Here is a 19,102-nt window from a genome sequence, read left to right on the forward strand (position 1 = left end):
AAATTATGGTTTCATATTTTTAATTTCATAATTTCTGCATGCCATCTTAGCAGATTTAAACTGATTATCTATAATCCGGAAAAATCGATAATCCAGAATCACCGAAGTCCCGACGTGTCCGGATTAAAGACTTTTGACTGTATATTCACTCTATTACCCGGCTCAGTGATCTGTTTCTTTACTCTTATATATTTGTAAATTGTACATTTTTTGCTTTAAAAATGATTGAATTATGTTGTTCTTATCTTCTGGTTAAACTTTTTATGCCTTTAGTAAATCTGTATGAAATATTTTTAGAATTATCAACAATTTTAAAGTTGTTTATGTGCTGCTAAGCCTAATAATTTTTTTTATGGCGGCCATTGCTTGTATACATTTGAAACAGCAGAGTAGTGGATTTGTTGCCAATCTAGAGAAACGTTGCTTCGCAACAACAAACATAGCGCCTTCATTTATTATTGCGAATTAAATCATGCTTAAGCCTTTCTGAAATTTTTTCAAGGAAATAAGCGTTTAAGATTTACTTAATTTTTTATAATTTAATTATTAATAATTAGTAATTTAATTTTTAATTTAATTATTAATAATTAGTAATTTAATTTTTAATAATTAGGAATTTTTAATACATATATTTTGAGTTTTTATGTATTTTTGTCTTGTAGCGAAGTGAGAACTGAATGAGAAATACTCAATCGTCTGTGAAAACTGTTTCTTTTCTGTTTTGTTTGCTTAATTTCTTTTATACATCGTTCTAGCTTTATTATAGTATTTGAATAGAACATGTGGCAAAGATTAAATTATTCTTTAAATAGTATAAATTTTGTGCATTCTGAGTTATAATATGAACGAAATATAATACTGTTAAGTGAACCTAGTGCCAGAGTGTCACTATGGTAAACAAATAGAGTGAATTTTAAAGAATGCATTTATTCTATTGTGGTTTATGCGCTGTCGGCGAAGTAGATTTAATTAAATCCAATAAGTTGAAACGAAATGCAAGAAAAAAATGCGTATAATTTAATATTCCGTACAAGGAAGTCATGTGGTGTACACATCAGATTTTTTTAATTTCGTATTTGTAATTTCGTTTTTATGTTATAGTGTTTATTTCTGTGTGTATAGTTATAATTTTGAGTATTTTGACTGTTTAATTTATTTCTATTAACGTGATATTCTTTATAATTATACATATTAAAAACAAGTACATTAATTACGCAACTTCAAAAATTGAAGTCATTATACAAATATTCCAATTTTATACTTTTTTTTTTATTATTATTTTGTAAAATTAGGCTTAACTGCTGAAAACGCGCAGGCTCGTGGAGACTATCCTTTTCAGTGAGATCGGTCTCGTCGTTGCGCTTCGTTCTGGTCCTTAAAGCTTCGTTCAGATGGGGGCATAAAGGGCATAAGTGGTTAAAGCCGAGCTCCGTTGCCAAGGCAACCAGTGTATGCAATGTCACAAAATCTGGTTTAGGGCTTGTGGCATAGGGTTCAAAGTTTTCAACTTTACACAAAGTTTGGGATAAGTGTCGACCAATCAAAGCGAAGCTAAAACGAAGTGGCGTTCTACAGAAGATTTCGCTGTCACAAAACAAGCAGAGCAAACTGGAAATGAATCGAGCAGGAGAACAGCGCGGGAAAGTTGTAGACACATCCACGCACGCGCAAATTTAGCTTCTCTCATTGGCCACTGATTACACCCCGGTCTCGCAAGTGCGAACGGAATTCCCGTATTTTATGCCCTTATGACTACGCCTCTATGTCCTTTACGCCGCCATCTGAACACAGCCTAAGGGGTTAAGGATGCGGAAATCAGAGCTCATGTCAACAATAAGGTATGTGGAGTGTAATAAAAAGCGATTTTCAGAGGAAATGCCATTGACAGTCCGGCACTACGGAGGATATTTTTTACTCTTATTTCTGTGAATTTATGTGGCGACAGCAGTATGCATATTCTAGTTCAGATAATTTTAGAAAGTTTTTGGATGTTGTTTAAAGAATTTTGTCTGCTACAAGACTTAAGACACAGAAATTTCTAAATAAGGTATGTCGATATCTCCTTTTTGCAGTGCGTATATGAGATAACGTGTATTTCCTTTTTTATGTTTTTTCATTGCGTGATTTGCAGTTTATTGAGCTACAATTGGAGACAAGTTTTGCTCAATTTTGGCGATGAGTAATTTTGTTTTAACCTTATATGACGTCATCATTCTCCTGATTTTTTTGTTTAAGTAAAAATAGATCAATGTGTACATGGACAAAGGTAGTGTGCAATACCGAGTTTGTGCAATTCTCTGAGGGTTTTTTAAGACAAAATAGATCAATATGTACATGGACACAGAGTTTGTGCAATTCTTTAAATTTTTATTTTGGATTTGTGTAGCAGCCAACTTCAAAATTGTGCCTTGCTCGCCAGTCGCTAAAAATCGCTAATTTTTGCCAAGGGGAACTCTGAAATATATTTGTATTTATATGAGGATTTGATATTGTTTCAGTCGGGTACTCTGGCTGCTGAAGGCCATGTTACTATTTGATATTCTATGCAAGCATTCCGCTTTAATCTTGCAGACTGTGTTGTTGTGCCGGTGTACTTTACAGCCAACTTACAAGTTAAATATCTTTGTATAGCCTCTGGATAATTTCTACTTAGATTTAGTTTAAATTTGAATTCTTCATTTTTGATTTCTAGCAATAAATGCTGGCTGAATTTGTGAATGCCTTCTGTTCTAAATTTTGAATTTTAACATAGATCTTTAAGTCGGTTAAACATCTATTGAAGGATTTTCCAAAAGTTACATTTAGTTACAGGCATAATTCTGATAAGCTATTAATTCTGAGTCCTTATCCTGCATTTAAAAAAAAAAGTTTTAAGCTTTGGCATCTGTCTTCTACAGAATAGGAAGCAATGCATTATTTTCAATTAAGGGATTTTAACATTTAAAAAATAATTTATAGACACGATAGTCAGCTGAATATGATTGACAAAACAAACTGAATTTGAATAATTACCTGCGACAAGTCTGTACTTATAGCATTCTAAACAGAGCTTCTGATAAAATCAAAGGACGTAACAGAATAGTAAAAATCGACAAAAGCCTTTTTATGAAACACAAAAATGAAGCATATTAAAGACCGATTGTTTATTAAATAAAGAAAAATAGGTTCCTTCAGAATTCTGCAAAATTTTGGTGGGACCTCCATCAACTTTAATGACAGCCAACTTTCATGGTCAATGGGCTAATACATATGATATACCAGGCAATACAATAAATTATTCCAAATTCCTTGTAATTATAAATACAAATTTCAAAACACCATTTAGAAAACAAGAGGCTCATATGGTTGAACATTTTGTTTTCAATAGGAAAGTACCAAGTACAATTTTAATAAGATAGTTTATTACTCATGAATGGCCAAAAAACTCAACTCAATTTTTCTTCGGTAAAATACCTTAAAAAAAATCTGAAAGGTTTCAGATTTTAAATTATGTCCAAGTGACATTTTTTTGTGTGTTACCTTTATTTATTAAATAACATGTTCTTTGCACTTAAACCATTAAACAAAACACCAACCATCAACAGTAAAATAACTTTAAAATGAGCATATCTTTAGAATTTCTGATATGCAGTCTCACGCATTGGAGATACACATGTTTTTTTCTGTACAACGTTGAAATTTCTCGTTTTGAAATCCTTGGGTTTATTAACCAAAAATTCGTTAAAGTTTTACAAAATATGAAATCGATAATAAAACAAATTCCCAAATTTAGGTTTTCAGATGCCCATATTCGGTGAAGGATTATGTTTTCAAAATTCGATGGCTTTATGTACCGTTGTTTTATCACAATGCAAGAAATAAACATACATTTAGGAAGATGTTCATTATTTAATTTCTTCAAATATAATGCAGGACTAACATTTGGTAGCAACAGTTTGAAAAGTGATTCAGCGCAAAATCGCAAAATGAAAGCAATAGTCCTTCAGTGACAAAGTACCTTTTGGCTAAAAAAAGAAGAAAAAAAATTACTTAGAATGTAGGCAACTCGTTTTTGGGCTAATACAGTCAAAAGTCATTAATCCGGACTCGTCGGGACTTCGGCGATTCCGGATTATCGATTCTTCCGGATTATAGATCATCAGTTTAAATCTGGTAAGATAGCTTGCAGAAATTATAAAATTAAAAATATGAAACCGTAATTTATGAAATAAAGAACAATTATGATCTATAGGGTATCAAAATTTACAAAAAAAAGCTTAATATTTATTTGTTTACTTCATTAAACATTTTTTTCAATGTAAGTTGTTTACGTTGCTTCATTTTTTATGTGATAATACTTTCTCTTTAAATCTATAAACAGACATAATTTCTTTTTCAGTTACAAAGTTCCGCTGTTCAAGTCCTATATGTGTCGAGAACACCGACTAATTTGTCAATCGAAATGTTTTCATTTTCAATAACATTTGTGTCACTTTTTTCCCTATCGGAAGCAAATTATAATGACGAGGAATTTGATTTAAATCATATCAAAGACGGAGTATATTGAGATGAAATACTATATTTACTAAGGAATTATAAGCCAAATAAAATGAAAACATCTGCCCTGAAGATAAGGATAGTGCCGACAGATCAACTTCCAATTCATTGCGCGCCGCGGCCTCCTCCCCCCCCATCCGCAGAGCAGCGTGAAATTGATATACAGATTTCGGAATGGTTAGGTAATTTTTTGCAGCAATTCCACTTTTGTTTAATGGACTTCGAAACATACTTTCACTTCGTAGATCCTTTACATATTAATAAATATATATCGGAAATTCTATTTGACATAATCGAAAGTTCAAGCTTACTTTTATAAAATTGCTCTAACAGTCTGCATAAAATAATAAGCCAGATCCAATTCGAAGATTAAGGTACAACGCAATCTGCAACATTAACTGAAAAAGATAATTTTAGCTTATACCGTTCGTCATACATTAAACGCGCAAGAGTAAACGTCAATGCGGCGCATGTGCAGAAAATTTGTAGCTTTGAGGTCCGGATTATAGATCATTCCGGATTATGGGTGTCGAATTAACGACTTTTGACTGTATGCTATTTAGTTGTTAGAGAAGAAATATAGGTGTATAAAAAAGATAAGTTAAAATCATTAAAGGAAATACACAATAATAATTTGAAATTAATCCTTACGGTCGCGTATATTTTGGTACTTTTTTTTTTTTTTTTCCCCCAATAAATGGAGACTCAATTCTACATTTATGCTAACAAGCGCAATGCTAAATAAGACATTAACTACACTCACAGTATTATGAAATAATATTACCATTTTGCACATGTTTAATACAAAAATATGCATTTTTTATTTATCTGATAAAAAATCAAATTAAATAAAAAAAAGTATTTTTTAATTTAATTCAAATTTTTATCTTAAATACCTTAAATATGTTGTCCTAATAACCAAATAAAAAACAATAAGCTGCTTTCAAACTGAAGTTTTTTCCAAACTATTGGGTTGGCAACTAAGTAATTGCGGATTTCACTCATAGATGGCTTCAGTTGAATTTTTAGGGTTGCAGACGTAGTACAAAGGTAAAACACATTTTGTTATTTAATAGTTGGCAATTCAGCTGTCAATCAAAAAAAAAGTTTTTTTGATCGGTTGCGTACTTTTTGTTTGGCGTTTGTTGAAAAATGGAAAATCAAAAGGAACATTTTCGTCATATTTTGCTTTTTTACTTCCGCAAAGGGAAAAACGCATCGCGAGCTCATAAAAAGTTATGTGCTGTTTATGGTGATGAAACCTTAAAAGAACGGCACAAAATTGGTTTGCCAAATTTCGTTCTGGTGATTTTTCATTCAAAGATGAAAAATGCTCTGGTTGTCCAGTTGAAGTTGATGACGACCTAATCAAAGCAATAATCGATTCGGATCGTCACAGTACAACACGTGAGATTGCAGAGAAGCTTCATGTATCACATACATGCACTGAAAATCACTTAAAACAACTTGGCTATGTTAAAAAACTCGATACATGGGTTCCTCACGAACTGAAAGAAACGCATTTAACGCAATGCATTAACAGCTGCGATTTGCTAAAGAAACGTAACGAAAATGATCCATTTTTAAAACAAAACGACTGATAACTGGCAATGAACAATGGGTTGTTTACAACAATATCAAGCGGAAAAGATCGTGGAGCAGGGTAGGTGAACCACCTCAAACAACATCAAAAGCTGATATTCATCAAAAGAAGGTTTTGTTATCAGTTTGGTGGGATTACAAAGGAATTGTCTACTTTGAACTCTTATCACCCAACCGAACGATCAATTCTGATGTCTACATTGAACAACTAACGAAATTAAACAATGCAGTTGAAGAAAAGCGGCCCAAATTGACAAATCGAAAAGGTGTTGTATTCCATCATGACAATGCAAGACCACACACATCTTTGGTCACTCAGCAAAAATTATTGGAGCTTGGTTGGGATGTTTTGCCACATCCACCATATAGTCCTGACCTTGCACTATTTGATTACTTTTTGTTTCGATCTTTACAAAACTCCTTGAATGGTAAAAATTTCAATAATGATGATGATGACAAATCGTACCTGATTCAGTTTTTTGCTAATTCAGTTTTTTGCTAAACCAGAAGTTTTATGAACGTGGAATTATGATGCTGCCTGAAAGATGACAAAAGGTCATTGATCAAAATGGGCAATACATTACAGAATAAAGTTATTTAGTTCCATGAAAAAATTGTCTTTGATTTTTTAAAAAAAATCTGCAATTACTTAGTTGCCAACCCAATACTTAAGACTCTTCAGAGATTTTTCTGCTTCAATGAATGCATATTCCTCTACTCCATTTCCTCAATTTCACTTTTTACTTTAAGATTTCTTAGAAAATAAGGAAAATTATGTGAAATTTTTATTTACTCTATAAAATAGAATATATTAAAAGTTTGAAATTTAAAACAAGCACATTTTTATATCAATTTTATAAAAAATTCTGCCTTTTAAGAGAAACATACACGGTTCTTTTTCTTTTTCAAAGATGCAAGATATTAGGGCTCTGAATAAAATTATTTTGAAATGCAGTTTTTCTATGAAATAAGTATAAATTTAATTTTACATTAGATTTTTTTGGTATCCTGTTATTGGAACCAGGTCCAGAATTGTAGGTATCTATGTATGTATGGATATATGGACAGACGTGTTCACTTATTTTCCGTATCCAATCATTTACTTTTACTCTTAGAAACATATAACTACGAATTTCAAAATAACCTTTACCATTACAAAGAGCATGCATATTCTGCCTAATTTTTTAATTAGTACTTTTAAGTATATATTGGGTTTTAACGAAAATTTCCGACCACCCCAAATACCGTCTGCGCAAACAGTCCACGTTGGTTTATTAAATCACATTTCGTCACACAATTTTTGGCATTTGAAAGAAAGAGACTTGCTTTAGAACACTATGTTGTGAAATTTGTAAAACAATACTGTTATTATTAACTACAATGTATCTGAAATGAAACTATCACGCTACTATCATTTACTTCCACTTCTGTTGCAAAAAGTCAGCTACAGAATGTTGCAAAATCTTGTGTATAGCTTTAGGTACCGATGTTGTATCATATGACACTGTGAAGGCTTAGTACCGAATGTTCAAAAACTAAGACTATAACATACAAAAGGCAAAATGCTCTGCCCAACCTACTGCTATTGATGATGACTGCCTGCGAGAGTTTATGGAAGAAGATCAGTACGATCAATCACTCGAGAACTTGCTAAGGAGTTAGACATTAGTGCCATGTTCGTTAGTCACACCATGCGTCGCATAAACGCATCGCATCAATCTCCGAGTTCACTCAAATTATTCAGAAAGTGAACACAATAATCAGAAAATCATACCAATCTTCTGATTTAATGGTACAGATTTCGATTGAAGCTAGGCAGGCACCTCTGAATCTAGGCATATTAGGTATCACAAGTCTTGCTAACCGAGCAGCTTTTACCCCAACTGAAGGCTGCAGGGATGAACGGTCCCAGAGATGGGTGGATCTGGTCTCCCACTCCTGTTCCCCTACAACCATCCTCTAAAAAGGATTTCAACTCGCCACAAATTTGAATGCCTCCTTACCGCATAGACAAAATGCACTTAAACATACCAAAAGCATTTCCAAAGAAAGTCTGGTAAATGTAAACCCTACCAAAAATGGTGATAATGCACTTCAAACCTGCTAACACAATGAATTTGCTTGTTTAGGTAGTGCCTTGCTTCAATCTGTATCCTCTTAAAAGCAGTCCACACTAGGGTTTATCTGAACTAATGGAAACGTGGGAAAAACGGCAGTAGTGCTCCAAAACCACTTTTTCTTCATGGGGGTACAAGCTGAAAAATTAAAACTTCACATAAAGTGGAGCTAGTCGATAAATGAAACCACTTTCATTAGCTCAGATAAATCCCAGAGAATAGCCTTTTACGTTGTTCTTGGTTCTATACATTACTATTTACAATTTTGCACATTGTAGCATCATATTCATTGTTCATTTTTCATGTGTCACTATTCATAACTATTTTGTCTTATTTACATGCTATTTTTACTGATTTTTTTTAATAAAGAATTTTTAAATCCATTCCAATTTTGAAGGAAAACATCGTAGGGAAGGGAAAGGTCTCCAGTCCCTCTTTTCTCTCTACTAGCAACCTTTTGAGAAAACTTTCAGGCCGCCGAGTGTTTTGAGTGTCTCCTTCTCACAGACACTATATGCTCACAAATATCCATGCCTTCTCCGAGATTCAAACACAGTCCCATTTTTATGACAAACAGCATCACTAACCACTACACCAGAAAGGCAGCAGTAAGAACATACAAATCACAAACTATTTTAAGAAGAGTAAAAAGTGTCTGCTTCAGAACTTGAATTATATAATACAATAGAAATTCCAATGTGCAACATGCTCAATACAAGTATAAAATCAAATGAAATCTCATGAAAAATGAGTACAAGTATAAAAATCAAGTAAAATCTTAATATGTAAAAACATTAAAATGAACCATATATAGTAAAGTAAATCACTGCTGAGCATGGATTTGTGGAAATGCTATTTTATATATATATTTTTTCTAAAATGTTTCCAATTAATTTGTCCAACATTAGAATTTCATTGATATGCAGTTCAACATTCAATCATCGAAACTGAATGCTCATTGGCATTAGCTCTAGCCAGAAGTTATAAAAAATGGTAACAATTTTTCAGCGCTTAAAAATAACGACAAAGAAATCATACAAATTATAAAAGCAACTGGTGGACAAAGGATTTTCAGATATGACCCAAGAAGAGAAAGAATTAATCAAAAAATGACAAATGAAGAATTGGATGATCATCAGTCAACAATGAAAAGCAATAGCAATAAAAAAGGTAAAGTGCCTTTAACTTAAAAGAAATTAAATTATTTAGAAAACCCTGGATTTGTCTGATTTTACAACGAAGATTAACCTTAAAAAAAACAAGAGGGGCACATGAAAGGGACCGAAAAACTCTGTGCTCCTTTACAGGAAGCTTTTAGAGAGCTGTGTCAATCATTGTCTCAAACAAAAATCGCCAGCATTTTAAAAAAATAATTGTATCATGTACTTATTAATCAGTAACAAAAATCACTACGCTTTGGTTATCGGGACCAGATTCAGAAATGTATGTATGTATGTATGCAAATCTGTATGTGAACACACATACGAGGGCTATCCAGAAAGTAGATTACGTTTTGGAATAAAAAAATAAACAAAGTATAGGAAACAAATTTTATTATATACAGATGAAAGCCACACTCAAATACTACTTTTCTACATAGTCACCATACAAATTAAGGCATTTATCGTAGCGATGTACGAGCTTGGAAATTCCTTCGTCGAAAAATTCGGCCGCCTGCGCCTTCAACCACTTCGTTACCTCTTCTTGCCTTCCATCTTGCACAAAACTTGTGGTAACCAAGCTTTTCGCTGATGATTTCGTGCAACAAACTTCGCGAAATTTGTGGAAAACTCAAAGAAAGTTCCGTTATTGTGAAATTTCGATTTTCACGGACTTTAGCATCGACTTTTTCGAGAAGTTCAGCGGTCACTATGCTGGGTCTCCCACTTCGATCTTCGTCGTGAACATTGGTTCGGCCATTTTGAAATCTTATGACCCACTGACGCACTCCACCTTCAGTGATAATGTTGTCCCCATACACTTCACGAAGCTGCCGATAGATTTCTATCGGTTTACAGTTTTTTGCAGTCAGAAACCTTATTACTGAGCGCACCTCGCAGCTCGCGGGATTTTCAATTAACGCAGACATTTCAAACCGTCACAGTATCTGAACGGAGCACAGCACGAACCTCTCACTAGCACGGCTAGATGCAGACTGAGCTGCGCAACGCTCTGACCCCAAGATGGCCGCGCTAGCCCCGCCTCTAGCGGACACAGACGGAAACGTAATCTACTTCCTGGATGGCCCTGGTATATGAACATATAAACATGCATACATACATTTCTGAATCGTCCCGATAACAGAAGAGTACTCATAAATCCTTTCAATTAACATTTGTTTCATTGGTTAAAGTAGACTTTAAGGTACCCCTTGTATTATGGCGAAGTTGTTATTTTATTTATGGTGGTAGCCTGAGTAGTTGAATGGATTCTGAGAAATTTTGAATCATGGCATGTTTTGTAAGTGCTTTTGTGGTGCGTGTTGGTTTTATTCTTTAGACTGTGGTGTGTGTTGGTTTTACTGTTTAGAATGGCTGAATGTAGTAAGATTAATTTGAAGTTTCTGTACGATTTGATCGAAAGGGGAAAAGAGTGTTAATTGCCTGGTGTATAAATGAAGGTTTACTTAGTAGCCATTATAAGTATCTTGTATCTAGGAAGGATATAGGTCTAGTTGAACGTAAAAACTGTTTAGATTGTAGGAAGAAAGGTTTGTAGGAAGAAAGGTTCAGATGTGGCAACGCCGATAAACGAATTCGAGTTCAGATAATTTTAGAAAGTTTTTGGATGCTGTTAACGAATTTTGTGTGCCACAGACTAAAGACGAAGGAACTTCTTAATAGGGTAAGTGGATATTTGCTTTTTGGGAAGCACTTCCGCAGAGAACCCGGTAAATGTAAACATTGCCAACTTTGGAAATAATAGTTCAAACCTGGTAACCTATCGGATTCATCGTACAGTCAAAAGTCGTTAATCCGGACTCGTCGAGACTTCGGCGATTCCGAATTATAGATCATCAGTTTAAATCTCGTAAGATGGCATGCAGAAATTCTAAAATTAAAAATATGAAACCGTAATTTATAAAATAAAGAACAATTATGATCTAAAGGGTATCAAAATTTACAAAAGAAAAGCTTAATATTTATTTGTTTACTTTATTAAACATTTCTTTCAATGTAAGTTGTTTAAGTTGCTTCGTTTTATGTGATAATACTTTCTCTTTAATTCTATAAACAGACATAATTTCTTGTTCAGTTACAAAGTTCCGCTGTTCAAGTCCCGTTAATTGCTGTGCCAAGAATACCGACTAACTTGTCAATCGAAATTTTTTCGTTTTCACTAACCTCTCTGTCACATTCTTCATGTCTTTATCCATTTTTTGCAGCAATTCCACTTTTTGTTTGTTGGACATCGAAAATTACCTTCGTTTTGTAGATCCTTTGGAAGTTCCAGCATCGGAAATTCTATTTGACATAATCGAAAGTTCAAGTTTACTTTTATAAAATTGCTCTTACAGTCTGCAAAAAATAACAAGCGGGATCCAATTCGAAGATTAAGGAACAACGCAATCATTAACATTAACTGAAATAGATAATTAGATAATTTTAGCGTACACCATCCGTTATACATTAAACGCGCAGGCGAAAACGTATTCTGCACTTGCGCACACGCATATGCGCAGTAGTCAAAGTCTTACGCGCATGTGCCAACGCGGCACATGCGCAGAAAGTTTTTAGCTTTGAGGTCCGGATTATGGGTGTCTGAATTAACGACTTTTGACTGTATTCGCTTGTTTGAAGGTTGCAACCTCTTGCGTTCATTTTGTTGAATTATCACTGTCGTTGTTCGCATTTGCAGATTTATTTTCTTCTTCTCTTATTTATTATTATTGTTTCTGATTTTCCACGTTATTTTTCTGAATTTTTTAACAACGAATGGATAGAAATATTTTCGTTATAATTAAAGAAGTTTTCGTCGACAGATGCCGGTTCACGGCTCCAATTTTTATGGCGTAAAATTTGGTTGATCTTTGGATTATGGTAACTTGACGATTTTTTGGCGAAACTTTGGCGACCAACTCTGCTACAGCAACCCTCTATTTTTTTTATTTTTTTTTTCGCCGCCATTTTGTCTTCATGAAGTAAAGACATGTTTCTTTTCTTTTTATTTACTGAACATTTTTCCCAACAATCTACTAGCCGAATTTACACTTATGCTAGAAATTTTATGTAACAAAAATGCTTAATCATGACAAATATTAATTGCAAAATTGGGAAAAAGTGCACAATCGCAAACTCCTTGCGCATTTTTCAGAATAGCACATACACATAAACCATTTACACTTCGACTTATTTTTACTTAAAAAAACATCCCAGAATGGAACAAAAATGGCATTGGACACACTCTTAACTTTATCCTTCTACACTGCTATTTTCTCATAAATTACAAAAATTTGGGTTGATCTTTACATTATGGTAACTTGGTGTTTTTTTGGCGAAAATTTGGCGACCAACTCTTCTACAGCAACCCTCTATTTTTTTTTCCCGCCGCCATTTTGTCTTCACGAAGTAAAAACATGTTTCTTTTCTTTTTATCTACTGAACACTACAAAATTTCCAGATTTTTTCCCGATTTCCCCCCTTTTCCGATTAAAGAACCGTAATTCGTCCATTAATATCACATGACATATCCCATGATCTCTCATTTCCCTCACACAAAATAATGCGTAATCGGAACTGAGTACTGCTCACATTATTACCAAAGTCCCAGGTAGTAACCTTTATCGCCTCCAAAATGTCGCCAAACTACCAATTACCATATTGTAAAGATCAACCAAAATTCGCATGAAAATGCAAAAAAATTCTGTGAATCTTTAAACTCGGTAAAAAGCACATATATGAAATTACCTGATCGCGAAAAAGTATATACCCTTTCCAAGGATGAACATTTCCACGTATAAAATAAATAAATATCCAAAAACTTTTACCTCTAAATTATCTATTATATTATAAACGTCACCAAAGAATTCATACCGCAAACATTACAAATGGTTACAAATACTTAGTGTCAAACATTTAAATTATTTCCATGCATGTTTACTTCAACTGAAACGTATGCCAAATTCCTACAAAAATTAAAAATCACAAAATAACTATCATTAAATTAAAATATTGCTAAACCATGTACACGTCAACTTATTTTTACTTAAAAAAACATTCCAGAATTGCACAAAAATGGCATTGTGCACACTCTTCACTATATCCATGTACACTGCTTTTTTCTCATAAATTAGAAAAATTTCACGAAAATGCATGAAAATTTTGTGAATCTTAAAATTTGGTAAAAAGAACATATATGAAATTACCTGATAGCGAAAAAGTATATACCCTTTCCAAAGATGAACATTTCCACGTAAAAAATAAATAAAATATCCAAAAACTTTTACCTCTAAATTATCTATTATATTATAAACGTCACCAATGAATTCATACCGCAAACATTACAAATGGTTACAAATACTTAGTGTCAAATATTTAAATTATTTCCATGCACGTTTACTTCCACTGAAACGTATACCAAATTCCTACAAACATATAATTCACAAAATAACTATCATTTAATTAAAATATAATAAAATTCAAAAACACTACTTAAAATAATAAATAAGCACATATATTAAATTAATAAAAATTAGCTTACAATCCTAATTACTTTAAACTAAATCATTGCTAATAATAATTTTCCAATAATATCATATTACTTTATTTACTCCTTACATTTAGAACAATGCATAAAAATAATATCCTCAAATAATTAAAAATACTAACTTACCTAATCTTCTTCAGAATCTTGATTACGTGGCCGATAAACTTTTCTTATTTCCTCCACTAAATAAAAAGCAAGCATATGTGCGCCTGTTTCAGGATCTTTAAAATCATACTTATAGTTCACAGCAAAGTACCATATAAAATAAATAACTTAATAAAACATCTTCTAATCTCGCACAACCTTAAAAAAACACTTATTACTACCCCTTTCAATCCCACTAAATACCCAGTTTGAATTCACTTTAGTTAGGGCCATGGGATCCAAAAATTAACCAACACTGTTTCACACAACACAGAATAAAGTTAAATACAAAATTTCCAGATTTTTTCCAGATTTCCCCCCTTTTCCGATTAAAGAACTGTAATTCGTCCATTAATGTCACATGACATATCTCATGATCTCTCATTTCCCTCACACAAAATAATGCGTAATCGGAACTGAGTACTTCTCACATTATTACCAAAGTCCTAGGTAGTAACCTTTATCGCCTCCAAAATATCGCCAAACTACCAGTTACCATATTCCAAAGATCAGCCTATAATTTTAATAAGATACTATATTGTTAATGCTTTTCTAACAATAACCTTTCCGAGGATGGCAGGTGTGACATAAATAGCTGATTAAATTGAAATAAAAAATATTGATTATCTAAGATGACTGAGTAGTTTGATGCATCCCCATGGTCATCAAAATTAGCAAACCACTGCTGGTGTAAGGAATACAGTTCAAATTAGTCTTGAAAAATAATAAAATGTATAAAGTTCTAGTTTTGCTAACAATGCTACTGAAGAAAAATAGATTACTGTTGAAGGTTATTTGTATTGTGAAATATATTATGAAAAATACAGCTTTATTTTCATATTAGTTTTACATCTACATGCTTATTATCTGTGAATTTTTACTACCATATGCTTAATATTTTGTTTTGTCTGCTAATTTGAATTTACATGCACTAAAAATCACGTTTACGGCTCGGCTCATCCCTTGACGAGTAAAAACTGCAACGGCGCCAACGGGTTCTTTCCCGAAGCGCCAATGGGTTCTCTGCGGATGAAAACCCGCTTTTTGTAATGCTTAAATGTATAACATGTTTTTCCTTTTTTATGTTATTTTATTGTTTGATTTAAAATGTAGTTTATTGAGATTATGTATTTTGTGATTGCCTGGATTGTAGAATCGGGTGCTCCTTTGACCTTTTAAGTGAAAATATACCCATGTGTACATGGACAAAGTGAAGGGAGTTCGCAATGCAAGCTGGTGCAATTCTTGGATTTTTTCCAAGTGAATATGGATAAAGTCAAGAGGCTAATCTTTGGAATATGGTAACAGGTAATTTGGCAACATTTTGGAAAAGCGATAAAGGTTACTAGCTAGGACTAGCAGTGTACATGAATAGCCATTTTTGTGCAATTCTGGGATGTTTATTTAAGTGAAAATAGGTCGAAGTGTACATGGATGATACCGTGTATGTGCACTTCTATAAAACGCAGCAAGCAGTGGGCGATTCTGCACTTTCTCCCAATTTCGCACCTAATCTTCGTCATGATTAAGCACTTTTGTTCCATAAAAGTTCTAGCATAAGTGTAATTCGGCTAGCAGATTGTTGGAAAAAAATGTTGAGTAAAAAAAAAAACGTGCCTTTACTTCGTGAAAACAAAATGCCGTCAAAAAAAAAAAAAAGAACTAGCAGGTTGCTGTAGCAGGGTTGGTCGCCCAAAAATCGCCAAGTTACCATAATCCGAAGATTAACGAGTCAGGATAGTGCGCAATGCCATTTTTTTAAAATTCAGGGATTTTTTTTTAAGTGAAAATAGGTTGATGTTGATGTAAATAGGTAATTGTACATGAATACCGAGTTTGTGCAATTCTTTGTGTTGTTATTTTGGCTTTGTCTAACGGCGATTTTTTCGATTTTTTGTGCAAAAATCGCCATTATGCAAGCCAAAATTATAAGTCAAGGAATTCCACAAACTCAATATCCATGCACCACCAAGGGGTACCCTAAAATATACTTTTACCATTTCATTTTTTTCTTTTCACTAATAACTAACTTTTAACTACAATATTTATAGCATACAAATTACCTCAATCTGAATTATACCTAATTCAGATTATTATTTTTTACTTATTTTTTCCACAGAAAGTTAACTTTGTAAAATGCACTTCTGCATGCTGTACATGCAATGCATTCATGATGTTTAGCAAATTTAGCAAGGGTTTATCTAATTAAATTATTTGCCAATGAATTCAAATGTAATAATAAAAAACAATCTCTGAAATACTGGAATAGGTTCAAATTGATGTCTTTTCCAATCATGTGGCCAAGACTTACACAAAAGTCATTAAAGTACTTCAGATGAAATTTGTCAAGGAAAACATTAAACCATGGCAAAACTGTTGAAAAACTGAATTATAACATTTACATAATAATTGTGTTGTTTATTTCAGATAATATCCAACTCTTCTTTTTTTTTTTTTTTTTTTTTTTTTTTTTTTATAGAGCAGGACATAAAAATAAATTTTCCATCAAGTACCACCAAAAAAAAAAAAAAAAAAAAAAAAAATGCAGAGCACACATACAGGTGAATTAACAGACTATATGCATGATGTTCATTACGTATTGATAAAAATTTTTCAATTTACAATGAAGCATTATTTTTTCCTTTGCCATAGTCAAATAAAAATTAATCAGTAGCAGTTCTACCATTAACTACTACGGAACTTTCCTTCTAGTGTTAACTAATTACGTTATTACCTAAGCCTACTGGTAAGAAAAATTTTATAATTACCATGTACATCTCCTATGTACTATATATTTATTAAATATAGACCGCTTAGTCGTCATAAAAACATAAATAAATCAAAGAGATATTCTAAATTCAAATATTATTTTGAGATCATAGCTGTTTGAAATTCAACATGTGAGCATATTCTGTTTCAGACTTTCCTTACGAAAAAAAAACTTAGTTTTAGAATATTGATTTTAGTTCCTGTGTTTTAATGCATAGCATTTTATTACAGTAGAGATTTCTTTTCAAAAGATATCTCAATTACAACCACTAAATTTCTTAATAAAATTTTACATATTTAATGAATTTGTAAAATATCAATTTGCAAATACATGATATATCTATAAAAATAAAATCTTACTTAAGTATTTTCGATGACAATTATCTGGTGTTTCCTGTCGCACTGCAGAAATTATTAATATAAGCAGTTATTAAGTTAAGCAATACGTTTCGACTGCTACGGCCATACAAAACCACCGATTGCTTCAAGCTACACAAGATTCTAAAAAAGAAAGGTTTCGAATGACTTTATAATTAACAGAAAGCTGCAAAAGTAATCACAGCTTTCAATCACCACAGCATTTTCCAATTCATCGTGAAAAATAAAAACCGATGGTAAAACAGAAAAACATGGCGTCCCCACTTCATCGAATCTTGAATACTCACTATCACAAGAGACGTTCGTCCTCAAATCACCTTCATTTTTATTACACGGTAGTTTGGTTCACATTAAAAACAGCACATGGCTCAGAGGTAAAAATATTTCTATAACGGATTAGTTAACCAATATGTAAACAAAAACACCTCATTTGCGTTAAGATAACGTTCCCATTTTACATACTTCCAGGACCGCCAACTTTTTCCACAAAAATAGGTGACAGTTGTGTTGTGTTGTCACTTCAATCATGTATGTGATATCACGGTTGACAAGCGTACTGATAATATACTGAATGTTTGTGATCTATCTCGCAATGATAACTTAATCTGTCTCTACATTACTAATTTCAAAATGTCAGGATTTTCATTTATATTATATCATAACACCGGCTTATGTAGAAAAGGGAAAAGAATTTGAAAGGTAAAAATTTTGAAGATGTAATTTTTCTCTGCGTCAAGTCTACACTCTCTAAAACAGTAATGTCGTCCATGAAATCGCGGTATGAACTCCATGTATAATATAATATCAGTTTTTCTTTCTTTTTTATTTTAAGTAATCTGATTTATCAAATATTAGTATAGTTAAAGGATATGAGAAATAATTAAAGTTACCCATGTTCTTTATCTTGCTGGTGGCGAAAGAAATGGTCAGTTATTATAGAGACACTTTAAAGGTTAGCCACTGCTGCCTCCTATGAAGGGACAGACAATTTCCATCCATGCCTTTTTCTGGGATTCGAACTCGGGCTCTTCAGAACGGCAGTCAGAATCTCTAACCACTTTCCAGGCTCAGCGGCTGCCATAATCACTGTTTAAATTTAAGTTCTTGCTAGCTCGATCGCTTGAAGGATTTACAGAAGTGCTAATACTTTGGTGGACCGTAAGCTGTGAGTTCGAATCCAGCTGAGATAAAGGGCCATTCTTAATAAACTAATACATATGCATTGTCGTGTAAATATTTGACTTTTATTTTTCTGTATTAATGCAATTTTCTATAACCTATTCTGATCCTAATTACCTTATGTGCTCATTCTTTCTGTATCATGTTATTTCTTCTCAAGGGCTTTCCTTACTAGTGTGTCTAACTATATCTCTAATAGTGTGTAACTAACTTCAGCTTTTCATTCCTTCGAATTCTGTAAAGTATTATCATTCTAATAAACAACTATAGTAATGTACTAATTTTGAAATTTAGCATTATATACCTAAATTATTCAGATTTGTGAATAATTAGAAATTTTACGATAAGTTTCGACAGAGTTTGGGGACCGAGTATTCTCGCGATTACATCATTCAACCCGAGTGTGTATATTTAAATTTAACTATGCGTTTTAATATTTTAAATGAAACAAAATAGTACCAGAAGAAAAGGTTTCGTAGTAACGTGATTAAGAGCCAGTTTCTTTTTAAAAAATCTTTCACGAATGTATCTGTCTGTCACTTTAGGCAAATAGCCCTTGCCAACTTTGCCACAATCCTAAGCCAAAAAACAACTAAAGGTTTTAGCTGACTTTTGAGAAATGAATAAGCTATGAAGTGCAAGGTAATACTGAAATGTTCGAGTAACTCAAG

The 19,102-nt window shown here is 32.7% G+C and overlaps 1 protein-coding gene across 5 annotated transcripts in view; it reads right to left on the bottom strand.

The window, feature by feature from the left end:
* The window catches only part of LOC118182008 (phosphatidylinositol-3,5-bisphosphate 3-phosphatase MTMR3), a 194,761-nt gene extending 176,993 nt beyond the window's left edge, over positions 1–17,768 (bottom strand). For 2 of the 5 annotated variants that reach the window (XM_085818553.1, XM_085818559.1), the window contains exon 1: positions 17,235–17,767. The gene's annotated coding sequence lies outside the window, so the exon portion shown is untranslated. Of the gene's footprint in view, positions 1–14,087; positions 14,144–17,234 lie in introns of all 5 variants that reach the window. The other 3 variants (XM_085818543.1, XM_085818549.1, XM_085818533.1) reach the window with 3 other exon arrangements.
* Positions 17,769–19,102: the final 1,334 nt, after the last annotated feature.

This window comes from Stegodyphus dumicola, chromosome 1 (genome assembly GCF_044657685.1).
Source record: "Stegodyphus dumicola isolate Sdum_Otavi_A_Nest chromosome 1, ASM4465768v1".
Taxonomy (NCBI): domain Eukaryota; kingdom Metazoa; phylum Arthropoda; class Arachnida; order Araneae; family Eresidae; genus Stegodyphus; species Stegodyphus dumicola.